We start from the raw sequence: 19,849 nt of genomic DNA on the forward strand, positions 1-19,849 counted from the left end.
CCAAATCCTACCCAGTTTTAAATGCCCTCCTACCAGAGTGACTTTGTATCTGCACCGATTATTTGAAACTTCAGTTTGTATTGTTAGGCTTGTTTTTGTCTTTCTGACTTCCTTCCCCAAATATATTTTAAGCTCTTTGAAGGCAGCATGTGGCACGATGGCAGGCTCAGAGCAAGAAAGTCTGTTGATTTCAAGCTCATATTACTATTAGTCATCAATATATACAATTGTTCACCTGCTTCAGTGAAGCATTTCCAAATGATGCTCAGGTTGTTGTGGAAATTATACCAAAGAGTGGCTAAAAACATAGGGCTGTCTTATTCATAAAGTTATTGAAAAGGAGCCATGTTTTTTCCTGTGTGGGGAGGTGGAATGCCTCACTAATACTTACCTAAATACAGTGCCTCCCTCACCTCCACCTGCCACCAGGACTTCCTACCACCTTCTCATGTAGGAAAATAAAATGTCATATGCAACGTCCTCATTTTATATATTTATTTACATATATTTGGAATATATGTTATATATACTTTCAAGTATGCACACACATACAATTATTATATCTTCCTGATAAATTGTCACTTTAATCATTATGGAGTCAACTTCATCTGATGTTACTGCCACTCAGTGTTATAATGCTTACTGTTTGCATGGTATATCGATTTCCGTTTTTTTCCTTTCCTTTCACTTTCAACCTGTATGTCTTTATATATATATATATATATATATATATATATATATATATATATATATATATTCATTTAAATATATATCATTTAAATATATTATAAAATTATGTATTTTATTAAATATAAAAATATAAATAAAATAAGCTCTATGCCCAATGTGGGGCTTGAACTCAGGACCCTGAGATCAAGAGTCATATGCTCTATTGACTGAGCCAGCCAGGTGCCCCATGTCTTTAAATTTTCTGTGCCTCTCTTGTAGACACTATGTATTTAGGTCATGCTCTTTTATCCATTAACACAATCTCTGCCTTTTAATTGGAATGTTTGGCTTATTAATATTTAATAGAGTTATTATTTTGGTTGGATTTAGGCCTATTATTTTTCTATTTGCTTTCTGTTGGTCCCATATACTTTTGGTTCCTTTGTTCCTCATTTCCTTCATTCTTTTTGAGTTTATTAAACATTTTAGAAGTTTCTTTTAATTTGTCGATTGGCTTTTCTTTAACTTTAAAAAATATATTTTTTTACATTTATTTATTTTTTGAGAGACAGAGAGAGACAGAGCACAAGTTGGGGAGGGGCAGAGAGAAGGAGACACAGAATCTGAAGCAGGCTTCAGGCTCTGAGCTGTCAGCACAGAACCTGACGCAGGGCTCCAACTCACAAACCATGAGATCATGACCTGAGCCGAAGTCAGATGCTTAACCGACTGAGCCACCCAGGCGCCCCTATTGTCCTTTTAATTGAACATTTTAGGAGTTTCTTTTAATTTGTCTATTGGCTTTTTATTTTTTAATTAATTAATTAATTATAGGCTTTTTTAAAGATTTATTTTTTATTTTTTTATTTTAGAGAAAGGGAGAGAGAGTGAGTGGGGAGAGAGGCAGAGGGAGAGAGAGAGAGAAAGAATCTTAAGCAGGCTCCACATTCAGCATGGAGTCTGACTCAGGGCTCTATCCCATGACCCTGGAATCATGACCTGAATTGAAATCAAGAGTCAGATGCTCAATTGACTAGGCCACCCAGGTGCTCCTGTCTGTTGGCTTTTTAGTTATGCTTCTTTGAATTAGCTTTTGATGGTTGTTCTAAGGATTAAAATGCATACCTTTAACTTTCATTGTCTGCTAGAGGTACTTTTATACTACTTCACATAAAATATAAAAACTTTACACCTGACAGGTCCCTTTACCTCACTTTTATGATACAGTTGTCACCACATTACACATATTCATATATATCCATTTACAAATTTAAGAAATTAAATATGTACCATTTGTGAAATTAAGTGGGAAAATATTTTAAGTTTACAATTTAAAAATATATTTTTTGAGACAGAGAGAGAGCATGCGAGCGCAAATGGGGGAGGGGCAGAGAGAGAGGGAGAGAGAGAATCCCAAGCAGCATTGCCCAATGTGGGCCCCAATGACATGAACCGTAAGATCATGACTTGAGCCAAAATCAAGAGTCAAATGCTTAACCGACTGAGCCACCCAGGCACTCCTATGTTTGTCATTTTTCATGTTCTTCATAGCTCTTTGAAAATCCAAGTTGTTATAGCTTTTTCATCATTTTAAAGAACTTACTATGTATTTTATAGTTTAGATCTGCAGGTGATCACTTATTTAGTTTTTGTCTGAAAATGTTTTTATCTAACTAAAGACATATTTATTTCCTTCATTCTTGAAGAATATTTTTTTTACTGGATGTAGAACCCTGAGTTGGCAGTTGTTTTGTTTTGTTTTGTTTGTTTGTTTTTACACTTGTAGAAGATATTATTCTACTGTCTTCTGTCCTCCACTTTTTCTGGTGCAAAGTCAGTGAGAATGGACATTGTTGCTCTCCTTTATAAGATCTACTCCGCTAGCTGCTTGAAAGATTTTCCATTTGTCTTTGGTTTTTAGTAATTTGACTATAGTGTGCCTAGATGTGATTTTCTTTGTATACATCAGACTTGGGCTTTGCTGACTTTTTGAAATTTATAAATTATTGCCTTGCACTGAACTTGGAAGATCTTCAGTCATTGTTTCTTCAAACGTTTTTTTCCTGGCCCATTCTCATTCTTCTTTCCTTCTGGGACTCCAATCACTCATATATTATGCCTTTTGATATTATGCCATAAGTCATCTTTTTTCCAACGTTTTCCCCTTTTTATAAAAATTGAATAATTTCTACTCCTCTATTTTCAAGTACACTGACTCAGTATTCTCTTTTGTCTAATATGCCAAGTACATAATTTTTTGTTCAGATATTGAGTGTTTTAGTTCTAAGATTTCTCTTGTTTTTTTTTTTTAGTTTCTTTTTTTCTGCTAAGATTGCTTCTTTGTTCATTTATTATGAGTATATTTTTTGTGTGTCTTTGAGTATAGTTATAATAGATGCTTTAAAACCCATTTCTGCTAATGTCTATATCCTCTGAAGTTTCTTCATTGATTGATTACATTTTTTTTCTTTTTAGAAAAGTGCCATGTTTTTCAGATTCTTCATATATCATGTAATTTTAGGTTATATGACAGACATAATGATAATGCATTATATAAAGTCTGGATTCTCTTATATTCCTCCAAAGATATATATATACATATATATATATATATGTATATATATATGTATATATATATACACATATTTTTTTTTTAACAGTCAATTAATTAACTTGTCTGGCCTCAAACTCCAAACTCTTGTGGTGAACAGAGGCTGAAATCTGTGTTCAGCTCTTTTAGCCATGGGCTGTTTGGAATTTACCCCCACGTTTGCATAGTTCAGGGGTCAGTCAGAGATCTGGGGAAAATTTCGATGCAGAATTTGGGTCTCCCCTTGCTGGATGTCTTCTTTCTGGGCCTATCCTTCCCCTTTTCATTTTCTAGCTACCGAGGGTGCATCAAGCTATTAAAACTGCCAGCTTCTATCTAAGTTTTAGGTATCCTGTGGGTGAGGAGCAGGAGCTTGGGAAAAAGTCTCGAAATAGGTAGGAACTCCCCAAGTGCCTTTGCCTTCTTCCAAGTGGCTCTTCTCACTTTTGCCTGCTCTCGACCATTCTCTGATGCTTTCTGGTAGTTGTCTTTGATATTTTATACAGAGCTTATGGCTGTTATCTGCAGGGGGATTGGTCTGAGAGGAATAGGAGAGCCTCCTATTCTGTTGCCAAGAGCAGAATCATCTTCATTTTGGAGAGAAGAAAGTTGAAGCGTAGAGAGTGCTAAGGCTTGGCTGGAGTGATGTGGACCCCTATGCAAATGAGAGACATATATCCAGGCTGGGATCCCTGTACCAGCTCTGCTGAGGGGCTCATAGGTTCCCCATAGGACACTGGCCTCCAAAAGCATAGAAGAGGGTCCTCTTGGACATGGGGCAGCTTTTGAGGTGACTTTGAGTGGAGCTGATTGGCCATGGCCAACGACCACGCAGAAGCCAAAATAATGGTGATAGCTTATGTGTTCTTTGCAAGGCACCATGCTAAGTGTTCCATAGACAGATCTCATTTAGCCCTCCCCAGAACCTTTAAATTCGGTGTAATTATTATCCTCATTATGCAAATGAACTAGTGAGACCTAAAGAGATCAAGGGATTTTTCTCTCAGTCACACAGCTGAACGTGTGTGGAAGAGGGACTAAAATCTGGATCTGCCTGACTTTAAAGCCTCTTTTCTTATAAACATAAAGTAGTTACAGGTTTTACCTCTCCTTTCCTGCAGACAAAACATGGTAGCATAGTTCATGGTCCTATAAATACATAAATATTTACCTTTCTGATTCTCTTGTCTCCCACTTCAATAGGGATAATATCTAGGTCCAATGACCCCTGCAGTGCCAGGAACCCCAAAGGGAGGGAATCCCTGTAGCTGTAGAAGATATGCTTTAATCTCAGAGTCAAGGATTCTGACTATAGACTTCATTGTTGCCAGCATCCTGGTGTGATGCTAGGAAATTCACTGTGTAGTTACCTCTACTTCCTCATCAATCTGGATAAACAGTGATATCTTTTCCAAAGCTGCTTAACAGACTAATTCTATGGTTTCTTTTGGGGGCCAGGAGCTGGAAAGAAGCCTCTTGTCCAAATCTTGCTCGAACTTAACAGTATCCATAGTAAGCGTCATTGATGTCTTTACTCCCCAGATATCTTCCAAAAACTAAACACAAATAACCAAACCACGATCTTAACCTGGTGTCCTTCAGTCTCTGACCCCAGCTAAAGCCTCCTTGCCCAATCAGTGCTACTGGCCTGACAGAGTGTCATTACTTAGGGGTACCTTGATCTGGCTAGGCCACTCTTTGTTTCTAGGGCTTTAATTCCTACAGAGGGAACAAGCTCAAAGATACGATGGTCATCTATCTTGGTGGCCTGCGCTCGGGGGTTGGGTGGTTAAACTTTCCTACCTATGAAGGAATCTACCTGCTTGACCTGTTCCAGGTGGGAGGAAAAGGTTGTTTACGTTTCTAATTCCCTTGGGGAGCTCCATTTCCATGCCTACCTTTTAGTCACTTTGCCCCACCCTAGACTCACAGCAAGGTAGGGTGGATGCGGGACCTGTTCTTTGAGGAATTCATCAATCTGAAAATTTTTATTAGATAAATGAAAGAATTGAAGTCCTGACCAAAATGCCTTCTTGGCACCAGACTCTTGTCAGTTTCTGGAATCTCCGAGGTCCACCTCTCCCTTCCCCCATCTACACCTAGCTCTTTTCCTATTTCCAATAACCATGCTGGGCAAAGCTTCCTGTTTGGAGGGAAAAAAAAAGTGGGATGGAAGGAGGTACACAGTTCAGACTCATAATGTTGGAACAGTTTTTTGGGGAATGACAGCTTGGACCACAGCCCGTAGAGGCCTTCACATTCTTCATTTTCCCAGAAATGGCTTTAGTAGGAGGCTGTAAGCATAAACTGTACTGTCCTTTTGATTCACTGTGTAACTTTAGGAAATGAATCCAACCTTTCTGTGGTTTACACGAATGATAGATGCCAAAGTGTTGCCTCTCATAATTTTGTGTCAGTGAAGAACCTTGAAATATTATGAGAGTCTTGGAAAAATAAATTGACCTTACAAAGGTGACGTTTCTGGTCACTGCTAAAACTATAACAGTATTTAAATGGAACTCTCTGACTTGTCATAAACTTAATGTCCTCAATTTACTCGGAGACTGAACTCTCCAGTTCATTCTGGGGATATCTAAATCAAATGTTGGCATTTTACCATCTGTGTGCCGAAGATGGCAAAGGGCAGACTTTCACTCATGGGGGGGCCAGATGTCACCACTTTTGCTTATGACTTCTATTTGTTTTCTCTCTCTTTACACTCCTGGGTTTTTTTGTTTTTGTTTTTTGTTTTTGCTTTTGTTTTATTTTACATCCAAATTAGTTAGCGTATAGTGCACCAATGATTTCAGGAATAGATTCCTTAATGCCCCTTACCCATTTAGCCCATCCCCCCTCCCACAACCCTTCCCGTAACCCTCAGTTTGTTCTCCGTATTTATGAGTCTCTTCTGTTTTGTCCCCCTCCCTGTTTTATATTATTTTTGTTTCCCTTCCCTTATGTTCATCTGTTTTGTCTCTTAAAGTCCTCGTATGAGTGAAGTCGTAGGATATTTGTCTTTCTCTGACTGACTAATTTCACTCAGCATAATACCCTCCAGTTCCATCCATGTAGTTGCAAATGGCAAGATTTCATTCTTTTTGATTGCCGAGTAATGCTCCATTGTATGTATATACCACATCTTCTTTATCCATTCATCCATCAGTGGACATTTGGGCTCTTTCCATACTTTGGCTATTGTTGATAGTGCTGCTATTAACATGGGGGTGCATGTGTCCCTTCAAAACAGCACACATGTATCCCTTGGATAAATACCTAGTAGTGCAATTGCTGGGTCGTAGGGTAGTTCTATTTTTAGTTTTTTGAGGAACCTCCATACTGTTTTCCAGAGTGGCTGCACCAGCTTGCATTCCCACACACTCCTGTTGTTTTCAAGAACTGATCCACATTTGCTAATTTAAAACGTGGTTGGGAGTAGAGTCAGCAAAGAATAAGAGAAGGCCCTCATCTTGGCAAAACTTTTGAAAAAATTTTGGCAAAAACTTGGCAAAAATTTCTGCTTCCTTATCTAAAGGGAGAAAATCTTCATGCCTTAGAATGAAGATTTAAGTTTTCTCAGGACTCTTGTAGTAATCACTGATGGCTAGTTAAATGCTGTTAAATTGTCCCAGCCAGAGTTTCCCAGAATGGCAACGGGTAACTGGATGTCATTTAACTTCTCTGGGTCTTAGTTTTTCTCATCTGTAAAATGAGACAATAGGAGTCACAGGTGGTCCAACATTCCATCTTGTGTTAATTGTCTGAGTCTTTCTTTCTACTATTATTGTGTTCAGTTATCATTATCAAAGCTGATGTTGCCTAAAATTATTCATTTTATGACTTTTTTACTAAACAAAATAATCTCCAAACTCCTCTTGTCCTTCTTCTCACACTTTACAAAGTACTAAGATTAGTAAAAGCCCATGAACTTTATCTTGTTCTGGCTTAGCAAAAGACAGCAGGATTTTGTCTTAGGGAAGCATTTCAGGTCTCATCATTGACTTGGGTTTTCTTCGATGTGTACAGTATTTTGGAAGAATTTTTATTCATAGTTGACACTATTTTAACTATGCTAAACACCTACCCAAATATTCTAGCTCTAACTTCTCAGTAAAGTTCTATTCTTACATTTAAACAGTTACTCATAGGAAATTTGCACTTGGGAAGAACACTTCACCTGAAGTGAATCAATAGGTATTTTTTGAGCAGCTATTATATATCTAACATTATGAGTAATCTAGAAGAAGCATTAGACGTCACCCCTGCTCTTAAGGACCATAAACTGAAACTGGGCAGAAAAAAACCAAAGTACACTCACTTGGGATTCACTTGTTGAGGGCCTGTTTGTGTGGGACACCATAAAGCCTGAGGGGTAGTGTGGCGATCTATCCCAATTGTCCAGAAACTGTCCTATTTATACATGTTGTAGGAGTAATTATTAATATCAGTCCTTCTGACCTTTAAGAGTGTTCTAGTTTGGATGATAGTTTATAAGGTTGCCTTAACGATGGAGAATGGCAGGGTTTAGGTATCCTCACCCATGGGAATCAAGTCAACAGAGGAAATTACCATAGCAACTAGGAATCATGATGATTAGTGCTTTGCTAGTCCAGAAATAGACATCGTCACACCCTGGACATCTTTTAGTTTGGATGAGGCGATTCCTTTCATTAGCTGAGATATTTGTACGGGCTATGTTGTGGTGTTGGCTAAATCTAACACCAACGGCTCTTTTCTCCAGGTTAAAATTCTGATCAGTATCCATGTCTCTGAGATGGGATTAATCTATTGCTGAGACATGTCAGGTCTGTCCTCCATGGGAAATAGATCAAGAAGAGGCCTTAAAGAATCGGCAGCGAGGAAACCGAAGCAGCTTGTGTAGTTCACATAAGCAAAAGAGGCCTGAGGTCTCATGAGCTCGGCTCAACAGCCATGCCTGAGTGTCTCTACAAGCCAAGGACTGGGCCTTTAGTCAACAAGGCAGAAGGAATTTTATGAGCAATGCCCAGAGGTAGGAGATAGCGTGGGTTATGTGGGGACTGCCGAGCAACTTGGCATCCGTGGACGGTGAGTCAGCGGGTGGCAGTGGATCCTGCTGTGGAGGCTGTGGAGGTGGGCAGAAGCCAGATGATGGAGAACCTACATCAAGCAGTGTCGTGGTTTTTAAGTTTCGAAAGGAAATGGTACCTCAGATATAGCTCCACCCCTAGGGCTCTGACTCCCCGGGCAGCTGCCACACGTGCCACAACACGATCTCTTTGTCATGGTTCCCCCTTATCTCGGAAAATCCCCTCTGCCCCCTCCAGGTCTCCGTCCACATGCGTGCTGCACGCACACGCTGTAGCACTTAGCAGTGCTGATGAAACAGTTTCTGGAGATCCAGGACAAACAATGCTGGCTCGGGGGGAACACCCAGCCCTGGGCAGACATCCCCGTGTTTGGTGTCCCCTCTGGGTGCCACAGATGAACTAGGGCAGCCAGGACAATTGATTCACTGGGTCAAGGTAGTGCTGGTGTTTATGTTCTTCCTGAGTGTGCAGCAGGTGCTGACAATGCTGGCCAGGCGCTGAAGATCCTGCTGGGTCCTTTGATCATTTGTCCCACGGGTGGACTTGGATGGCCTCAAAGGCCATCTGACCAGCTTGGTGTCCCACCCCCAAGCTGGATCCTGAGTCCCTCCTGCTCTAAACTGCAGTGTGCAAATCAGGTGATCTTGTTTACCCTGGCAGCGTAAGTGCTTGGCAACAGAAGCAGAGCAGTAGGAATTGGTGTGTCAATACAAGAAATTAAAGAAAAAAAGGGCTCATGCTAGCTTGGAATGAGCAAGTAGAATCCACCAAAAAGGCAAAATGTAAAGCTAGCGTGAAGAACTGTGAGGGGGTGGGGCGCCTGGGTGGCTCAGTCGGTTGAATGTCTGACTCTTGATTTCTGCTCAGGTCATGATCCCAGGGTTGTGGGATCGAGCCCCGAGTCTGGTTCTGCGCTGAGTGTGGCACCTGCTTAACATTCTCTCTCTTCCTCTCCTTCTGCTCCTCTGCCCTGATTGCTCTCTCTCTCTTTCTCTCTGTCTGCAAAAAGAAAAACAAAACAAACAAAAAAAACAAAACTGTGAGAGGGACATGGCAACAAGGATTTTGTTGAAATAAGACAATTATTAAGAAATAGATAACTGGGGCGCCTGGGTGGCTCTGTCAGAAGGGCGTCTGACTTCAGCTCAGGTTTGTGAGTTTGAGCCCCGCGTCGGGCTCTGCGCTGACAGCTCGGAGCCTGGAGCCTGCTTCGGATTCTGTGCCTCCCTCTCTCTCTGCCCCTCCCCCACTTACGCTCTGTCTCTCTCCATTTCTCAAAAGTAAATAAATGTTAAAAAAATTTTTTTGTAAAAAAGAAATAGACAACCAAGAGCTTTTAAAATCAAGGAAGGGCAGATGTTTGTTTTTCAGTTTGCTAGACATAAAGTCTAAGCATGATATCTTCAAGCAACATCTCTTTTAGGTACAAGGGGTGTTTTCTTTTCTCTTTTTTATTTTTTTTTTAAAGGTTTTATTAAAAAATTTTTTTTTACATTTATTTATTTTTGAGAAACAGAGTGAGACAAAGCGTGAGTGGGGGAGGGGCAGAGAGAGAAGGAGACACAGAATCTAAAGCAGGCTCCAGGCTCTGAGCAAGCAGTCAGCACAGAGCCTGATGTGGGGCTCGAACCCACAAACTGTGAGATCATGACCTGAGCTGAAGTCAGATGCTCAACCAACTGAGCCACTCAGGTGCCCCTTAAGTTTTTATTTTTAAGTAATCTCTTACAACCAACGTGGGCCTTGAAATCACAACCCCGAGATCAAGGGTCACATGCTCTACCAACTGAGTCAGCCAGGCGCCCTCCAAGGAGGGTTTTCTTAAAGTTGCATGAAACATTTTCCCTTCACTAGCTCACTTAAACATGCTTCTTCAGTCAGTACTTTTCTTCTCCATGGCAAGCGTCTAATCAGTGTTCATTTGGTGAAGAATCAATGACAAACCAACGGAGTGTGGAGAGACATTCCCCTTCTTTGAGGATTATTGGGATGCCAACAGATGGAAACCAGAACAAGTCCATGAGGTTACTGGGCGGACACTCACGGCCTCTCTGGCTCAGGCCAGTGCCGATCACTTCATCCCAAATGTCTTGAGGAGTAAGTTCTGAACTGGACACTGACTCTGATTATTTTTAACTCTGACACTCACAGAAGAGAAGTCCAACTTAACAGCTCTGTGAAGTTTAAATCCATGTTTCACTGTCATTGACACTGGTGCTGCTCTAAATGTCTGTCCCTGGTGACAGGAGGGGGTTGGTCCAGAATGTAACTCAGTGCACTGCTTCCTCCGTGGAGCTAGTGAATGAAGCTTTCCGGAGTGCACAGGCTGAGGCGCAGTGTTCTTAGTGAGGAGTCTGGCCTGCAATACAGCTCAGTCTCCTCCCCCTGACTCTGCAGACTGGCATAGTGTTATTGTCACTGATGTCATCTTTACAATGTATAAATTATTAAGAAGCTGTCTTCATTTAAAAACGATGAATTTTAGGGGCGCCTGGGTGGCTCAGTCGGTTAAGAGTCCGACTTTGGCTCAGGTCATGATCTCACAGCTTGTGAGTTCGAGCCCCGCCTCGGGCTCTGTGCTGACAGCTCGGAGCCTGGAGCCTGCTTTGGATTCTGTGTCTCCCTCTCTCTCTGCCCCTCCCCTGCTCACGTTCTGTCTCCCTCCGTCTCTCAAAAATAAATAAGTTAAAAAAAAATTTAAAACGATGAATTTTAAAACAAGTTCAAATTTACAGAAAAGTTACAAGAGTAGAACAAAGAACTGTACACCTTTCACCCGAGACCCTTTCACCCATGATGTGCTTGCAGGTGGAGTCCAATTCTCGATCACGTGATCTAGTCTCTCTATACCTGGAATGCCTGTCTGATCCTTGACCTTTATGACCCTGAACTTCGGTTTGCCCCGTGCTTCCTTGTGACTAGTCCCACATTATGCACTTTGAGCAAGAACATCACAAAAGTGATATTGTGTTCTTATGGCCCCCTAGGAAGTGGCCCCTGATGTCACTTTGTCCCATTAACTTTGTGTCCCAGTGGTAGCTTTGATCACCTGATGAAGAAAGCGTCTGCCCCATTTTTCCACTTAAACTTATTTTTTCTTTTGTAATGAACAAGAATTGTAATGATTCATTCTACTTTCAGCTGCTAGTTTCAGCACCCCCTCTACTTCCTTGCCTGATTTATTATCACCGTGGTGTTTGCCAACTGAAAAAAATGTCTAATTGTATCATTTCTTACACATTTATTAGTTGGCATTCTACTGGAAGCAAGAACTTTCTCATCTCCCATTCTTAAGTTCATTCATTTGCTTACAAACAAATGAGTTATTATTCACTATAATCTATTATTCAATGGGTTATAATCTATTATTGTCATTAATTATTTTGACGCTCAGGTTGACCCAGTTTTTAAATTTTTTTCTTAATGTTTGTTTATTTTTTGAGAGAGAGAGAGAGAGAGAGACGGAGTGTGAGCAGGGGAGGAGCAGAGAGAGGGAGACACAGAATCCGAAGCAGGCTCCGGGCTCCGAGCTGAGCTGTTGGCACAGAGCCTGGCGCAGGGCTCGAACCCACAGACTGCAAGATCATGGCCTGAGCCGAAGTCGGATGCTTAACTGACTGAGCCCCCCAGGTGCCCCCAGATTGACCCAGTTTTTGATGCCAGAAGTCCCATGGACCTGGCTTCTGTGTCCTTTTGACTTGTGTCCATCATTCTCAAGCACTTTCTCTGCAACAAGTTGCTCCCGGCTGACTTTGTAGTTTCCCTGCCCCAGCTCTGAGTCAGCTGGTTCTCCACGAGACCTCAATTCCTTTTCCTGGAGAGTGATATTTAGAAGGCAAGATCTGGGTGCTAAGTGTGCCCTTTGCTACTGGAGTGTTGTTTCTCATAGGCCGTCTCAGCAGACAGAACTCAGGAATACACGTACAGTAAAACCCTGGACTGCGAGTAACTTGCTCTGTAAGTGTTCCTCAAGACGAGAAAACATCTCTAATAAATCTCAACTTGATAAACGAGCGATGTCTTGCAGTACGGGTAGTATGTGACACCAAAGGTCACATGATCACAACTGAGCCAGTGGTTCTTGAAATTCACCTTGATGTACAAGTGCTTTGGACTACAAGCATGTTTCTGGAACAAATTATGGTCACAAACCAAGGTTTTACTGTATTTTTATATATACACGCACACATACCCACATATGTAATGTATGCACACCTACCTTTACATCTGTGTTTCCTTCTGTTTCTCTAGGGCCCATACTGTCCTTAGTATGTTCACCTGCTCAATTCCCCTGTATTCAGCCACTCCCCCAGCTATGTGAGGCTGCCTCTCTGCCATGCTCTGACACTGTCCTTGTAAACGTTGCCATTACTAGCCGTCACCAGCTGCCCCTGTCACCTTATTGCAATACCATCCTTGCCCAGGCCCTGTTACCCCCTGCTTGCACCTGCCCCATGACTGTTGGACTAAATTAGAAAGAAGAGGAAGGGAGCCAAATTTGTGTTCTTAATTAGAAGAAAAACTATCGAAGGCTCAATTGCAACAATCTGCCATAGTTATTTCTTGGTTCACTGATGCACCTTAAGAGTTAACTGTGAGACAACCCATCTACCTGTATGGTACGAATACTGACATGAAGGGGTCATATGTGTCTCTAAGTCTGCTTCGGAACTGTAATTATGGCCAGGTGGGTGGGAGGAGGTCGTGTTGTGATCGTGTGGTGCATTTGGCCTATAGCAGCAGGAATAGGGCTGTCGACACTGATTTTAACGTTGCTAAATCAGCAGAATGCATTTCAACTGGTCTAGACATGCCTCATTTCTAATGAAAGAAGAACAAAAACAAACAATTGGCTTTTCAGTAGTTCTCACCAAGAGGTTATACACCAAGCATCCTCAAGGATGACATCTGTTGAAATGAGCACCGGAAAAATAAATGTGTTCTGATAGTCAGGATGATGGTTACCTAATGATGAGCTCACATTTCCTGTCACTTGGGCAATAAGTATTTGCTGGCCCTTCCAAGCTGATTGTAAGCTCCTTGAGGGCAAGGGGCAGGATGGTACACTTGGGCAATCACCCACCCACAGTGACTTGCAGTTAGTGGCTGGTTAGGAGTTGATGGCTCAAGGTGTTTTGTTTTGTTTTGGTTTTTCTTCCAGCTAGATTGTTCACCATAACATTGAGTTAGGACGCATGTCTATTTTTCTGTAGTATTCTGGTCACTTCCATTGTCTACATTTTAGATAGGAACTGAAATCTATAAACTCCTGAGCTGATTAAGGGAGTCAGAGGCCGAGGTAAAGCCCTCCTTGCCTCCCTCCCTGCCTCTGATATATAGGCTGGTAGGATTCAGGCAGGAATGACCCTTACCTAGATGGTCAAATGGCCCTGCTGTGAATTGTGCTACTTCAAGTTCAGAGTCGGCGCTTCTGCCTTCAACTCTCTGTTCAACTTTCCCCAAGTCTCCTAACCTCTCCGGCCTCATTGTCTGCATCCGTAAAATTGGAGGTTGGACATCACGATCTCTAACCGTCTGTGGTCCTACAGTTTTTTCACTCGGGCATTATGAAATACTGTGATTCATGGCCACATCCTGAACCACAGCGCAAAGGTGGCAAAGCGACAAGGAAAGCTGAGAGTGAAAAGTGCAGTCTATGATAACACTGCAAAGACCTTTCTCTGGATACTAAAATACAGACTTCTCTTTCTCAGTGTGTGTGTGTGTGTGTGTGTGTGTGTGTGTGTGTGCGCGCGCACGTGCTTGCAATTACAGGAACGAACAGCAGAACGCTACCTACAGCTGCTGCCGTAGATTCTTCTAAACTTTGTATGAAAAGACAATCCCTAGAATTGCTAAAACAATTGTGAAAAAGAAGAGTAAAGAGGCAAGAATCACTCCACCTGATATTAGGTCTTACTGTAAAGCCACAGTCACTAAGGCTGTGTGGTATTGCCAGAGGCACAGGCACGTACCCCAGTGGAACAGAATAGAGAACCCCCGCAAACACACCCAGCTGCCTTTGGGCCAAGATACAAGAGCAATCCCGTGCAGGGAGGAACTTGTCCACAAAAGGTGCTGAAGCAAGTGGATTTCTGTGACGAGAAGAATGAGCCTGCACCCAAGCCTCTCACCTTATACAAAAATTAACTCAAAATGAATCATATATTTAAATTTAAAATGTGAAACTATAAAACTTTTAGAAGAAAATATGGGGGAAAGTCTTTGGGATTTAGGGCTAGGCAGAGAATTCTCAGACTTGACATAAAAGCATCCCATAACTGATAAAAAGTTTTTTTTTTTTTTTTTGCTCTGAGAAAGTCCATGTGAAAAGGATGCAAAGGGAAGCTATTGATGAAGAGAAGATATGTTCAAGCTACACATCTGACAAAGGGCTTATATCTGGAATATACAAAGAATTCTCAACACTCAACAGTTAAGAAACAAACAAAAGTCTCTGAACAATCCAATTAGAAAAAGGGCAAAAGATATGAATGGACATTTCACCATAGAAGGTACATAGATGGGAACAGAGCCATCTACGAAAGGGCATCCACCTTAATTAGCCATTAGGGCAGTGCGGACTAAAAGCACAATGAGTTAGCACTATACGCCTCTCAGAATGGCTAAAATAAAAAATTGTGATGCCCCCATAAGATGATGAGGATGTGGAAAAATTGTGTACATTGCTGGTGGGATTGCAAAATGGTACAGCCACTCTGGAGAACCGTTTGTCAGTTTCTTACAAGACGAAACATGGTGCTACCATATCACCCTGCAATTTCACACTCTTGGGCCATCACCCCAGATAAACAAAAATTTATGTTCACGTAAAAAATATGCACATGAATGTTCCTAACAGGTTTATTTGGAATCGCCCTAAACCAGAAGCAACTCAGTGCTCTTCAATATATTAATTGTTCAGCAAACTGGAATGTCTATACCATGGAATACTCAGCAATAAAAAGTAACAAACTGATACATGGAACAAGTTGGGATGGATCTTCTGGGAAGTATGTAGAGTGGAAGCCAATCCCCAGAGGTTACATACCATATGATTCCATTTTTATAACATTCTCAAAAGTACAAAATTATAAATGATGGACGCCAGATTTGTGGTTGCCAGAGGTCAAGGCCCCAGCGGGATGGGGGTGGGGGAGCGGATGGGGAGAAGAGGGAGCAAGGCGGTGTGCCTATAAAAGGACGACATAAGAGGCCTTCGTGATTGAAGAAATGTTCTACGTCTTGACCACATCAATGTCGGCATCCTGATTGTGACGTTGTATTATACTTATACCAGATGTTACCATTGGGGGAATTTTGGTAAACAGTACCCTGGCTCTCATTAGTTCTTAAAATTGCATGTGAATCTACAATGATCTCAAAATAACAAATTTAATTTTTTAAAAAAAGAAACTTTAGTGCTTTCTGTCTGGGCTTAGTTTGATGCAAGTAAATGTAGTAAAAACATATACCATTTAGGAGAAGAAAAGGCTAACATCACCATGGGAGGGACTTGGTGACAACGTTCTGTCTTTTTCTTTCTAGATTCCCCAGAGCACTTGGCCCCAACTGCAGCTTTGCCCACAGAAGTGCTCAGTAATTTTGGGGGCGCCTGGGTGACTCGGTTAAGTGTCCAACTTCAGCTCAGGTCATGATCTCATGGTCAGTGAGTTCGAGCCCTGTGTCACTCTGTGCTGATAGCTCAGAGCCTGGAGCCTGCTTCGGATTCTGTGCTCCGTCTCTCTCTGCCCCTCCCCTGCTCATGCTCTGTCTCTCTCTGTCTCTCAAAAATGAATAAGTGTTAAAAAAATTTTTTTTAAAGAAAAAATAAAGAAGCACTCAGTAATTTTGTTTTGTGTATTGTTGTTAGTATGGAGTAGAAGTTGCCTTGTCAGGAAGTTTAATTTTTGTATGTAAATGTGAGACACATACCTACAAGAAAAGGCAACTCCAATGAGGTTCTTGTGAACAAGCCAGTGATTTTTGTGTGTGTGAAGGAAGATAATAATTATCTCTGATAGCATAACCAAAACATAACCAAGCCCTTTTGCAGAATGTGGGGTTAAATTTTTGTGTTTTGCTCCCATAGAAATTTTGTTTGTCAGCTTGCTTTTGTTTTCTTTTACAGGATATCCTTGAACTACATTCACTAGCATAGGAAGCAGGAGGCTTATAACTTCTGTGCTCTCAGGAAAAGGTTCTCACCCTTTATTTCTGGGCCACGGGGCTCTTAGGAAGTGTCCTAGGAGTCCAGGGAGGGGAAATGGGCATGGTTCCCTGCTTCTCGCAATTTCCACCTTGGGCAGCTCCTTTTCCATCTATTTTGTAAATTGCATTCCCATAATATTTGGCTCAAGAACAGATTTCAATCCTTCGTTATACATTTGAAAAGCGCCAGGGCTCCTGACTGAGGTGGCTGTTCCTCAGGGCTGGAGTCTCTCCGCATTCCCTGTCTGGGGAGATAGCAGGGACACTGAGCAGATGAGGAGTGAGGGATGCTGGGAGGGGGAGAAGAACCAACGCCTTGTGTCAAATGCCTTCCTTTCTTGATCTGGCTACTGCAGGCAGTGGAATTCATTCAGTGCTGCCCTCAGTCCTGGCCGGAACCAAGAACGCCTCTCCTGAAGCTTTGGGGCAGAAACTCCCCTTGTGAGAGCAGAGAAATGAGCTGGTGCGAAAGGCATTTTTGGACAGAAAATATTTTTTCTTTGATTTTTCTTTTCAGAGTGTGTGTGTGTGTGTGTGTGTATAATAATTATGCATGAGTAATATAAAGCATGAGGATTCAAGGTGGGGAGGTGATTGATCAGCTGATGGAAAAGCTACTGGAGAATTCAAATGAACAAATGCTTTGTCACATGAGCAAATGTGCAAAACAGTGTGCACAAAGAATTTACGAAAATATTTGGGGGGGTGTTTCAGTGTTTCGATCATGGATTAATGGCAAATGATTAATAATAAAATACTTTTTTAATAACATGGTATGATAGTAGGATGAGTGAAATGTCACCTAGCTAGCTCCACCTTCAAATGGGACCAAGGTGTCTCCCAAAGGGCAATTAACTAGGTGGCCCTGGAGGTGGCCCCGGTGGAAGAAGTAAGTCATTTCTCTTTCTCATCAACTGTAACAGCACAGGTTGTGATGTGTGGTGTCCCTACTTTCTCTGAAAGAGGGGTGAACCCTGGAAAGCCTCACCGCCCCCCCCCCCCACTAGTTCCCTTTGGGTATATTGGGGCTTCGTAGAAACCTTTCCAAGTCCCCACAGCACTAACATGAGGGTTTTCTCAGCAGACCTTCCTTCAGTTCTGGCTAAAGGTCAACACCAACAGGAGGAGGTGACAGATTTAAAAGAAAGATCATGTGGGCCAGCAGGACGGGAGGCCCAGGATGCTTTGGAGATGAATTTCCACCTCCTTCATTTCTGTGCTTCTTAAGGCCTCTTGAACTTTATGGGCCAGAGAAAGATGAGCTGAGATCATGTCATTGGCAAAATTCCCAGGAGCACTTCCGTGTTACTTTCTGGGGACCAGGGCTTGAATGACTGCTAGATTCAGTCTCTGTCTCTGTCACGGTAAACAAGTTTCTCAGGGAGTCTGTCATGCCCTATTTGGTGGGGACCACGGGGAGGGGAGAGAGAGGTAGTAAGATATAAGTCCAAACCGTGAATAACCCCTTTCCTCTTTGGATTGACTGGAGTTTCCAGAGGGCTTTTGGCCCTCAGCGCTACAATTAGGAAACAGAAAACCCAACCAACAAAAACACATCTAAACCACAGACAAAATCACCACTCCGTTGTAACCCATCCAAAAAAAAAAAAAAAAAAAAAAAAAAAAGCACTATCCAGCCAGAACTGATTTGAGCCCACGGCTGGGTTTTCTGAGCTCCCCAAAGGTCTGAGAAGATCTCCAGGCCCAGGCCAGGTGAGCACTGTCAGGGCTCACTCCAGGGTTTGCCGGGGCTTGCTCCCCACTCACGCTGAGTGCTCCATGATAATTCATAGCACCTCTGCTCCTTTTTTTTTTTTTTTAATGCTTATTTATTTTTTGAGAGAGAAAGGGTGTGAGCAGGGGAGGGGCAGAGAGAGAGGGAGACACAGAATCTGAAGCAGGCTTCAGGCTCCGAGCTGTCAGCAAAGAGCCCAACACGGGGCTCGAACTCACAAGCTGTGAGATCATGATCTGAGCCAAAGTCAGACACTTAACTGACTGAGCCACCCAGGCACCCCAACTCTGCTCCTTCTTAAAAGCATTCCCATTTGGGCCATAAACTATATGGTCTCTAAGTGAACACATGGAGAAGTGGACTCCAGGCCTCAGCCCTGGGTCTGTGTGTTCACTCTGAAGCCTCACTCTCCCTCGGAGGCTTTTCTATCAGGGCCAGCAAACTACAACCAGCAGTTCGAGTCTAGTCCTTGGCCTGATTCCGTATTACTGTACAGGCCCGCAGCTCAGAATGGCTCTTACATTTGTAAAGTTTCGTTTTTTGTTTTTGTTTTGGAAGAATATGTGATAGAGGCTGAATGCAGCCCAAAACGCCTAAAATCATCACTCCCTGGCCAATTCCAGAAAAAGGTGGCCAGCCCCTGCTCTAACCTTCTCGTCTTGCAGTTGGCGGTGAAGGGCCAGGATCCTGGATCATTGTTAATGTTTTCGACCCCAAGGAAAATGACCGTCATGCCTTCTCATCTTACTGCTGCCAAGTTCGAGTCCAGCGGAGGGCCCGATGCTACGGAGACACATCGGTAAGTTTGTGAATGACGCCAACTGAACATGTCACCTACCAGAGAATCCCATGTGGACATAGACCGCCATGGAGATTCCCTCTCTCTCTCCTCGTCAAGGCTCCTCATGGCAAAGGGAGGGGAAGGAGGGTTAGAGCCTTGCTGTGCTACCACATGGCTTCCACTCCCGTGGAAGTCAATGCTGAGGCCGCCAGTCCTGCCCGTCAGCGACAGCGCCTCCGTAGCCACAGGACCCTTTGGTGGTTTCTTGCCCCCGATCACACCCACTTGGGCCCTTGGATACCCAAATCACGTGCTGTTTGCATTTATGCTTGCTCGTGGCCTGTGGGCCTCGTGGGTGCTGAGGAAGCCTTTGGGAGGGACATGCCATTTGCATCTAAAGACGTGTTCACTCCTCCCCGGTTTTCTGCATCTCTCCAATCTGAGGGACTTCTTTTCAGAATGACTTCTAGTCTCAGTTCTGTGAGAGTGATTCTAGTGTTACGGGGAGAATTCTTAGAAAAAGAATAAAAGACCCATGTGGTCGTCCATGGCGTTACCACTGACTGGGTATGTGACTTTAGGAAACACACCCAGGGCCTTCATACCTTTTACCCATGAAAACGAGCTGGTGTCTCTTCAGCTTGAACACGGGTGTTATGAAGTCCAAGCTGTTGTCTGGAATGCTATTCGTTCCTGTGATTCTTATGAAGAATGTAGGCAGGATACATGGTATTTCTCACAAGTTTATATTTAGGAGCATTTTTCAAAAGAACGTGTTGGCTGGCTCCTAAGTACTC

General features: G+C 42.6%; 1 long non-coding RNA gene across 2 annotated transcripts in view; it reads left to right on the forward strand.

The window, feature by feature from the left end:
* Window positions 1–19,849, forward strand: part of LOC109277247 (uncharacterized) — a 156,459-nt gene that overhangs the window by 57,640 nt on the left and 78,970 nt on the right. For both annotated transcript variants that reach the window (XR_002085055.2, XR_002085054.2), the window contains exon 4: window positions 18,937–19,070. This is a non-coding gene — a long non-coding RNA (uncharacterized LOC109277247). The remainder of the gene's footprint in view (window positions 1–18,936; window positions 19,071–19,849) is intronic.

The sequence above is a fragment of the Panthera pardus genome, unplaced genomic scaffold, assembly GCF_024362965.1.
Source record: "Panthera pardus isolate Hobbes unplaced genomic scaffold, ASM2436296v1 HiC_scaffold_13, whole genome shotgun sequence".
Taxonomy (NCBI): Eukaryota; Metazoa; Chordata; class Mammalia; order Carnivora; family Felidae; genus Panthera; species Panthera pardus.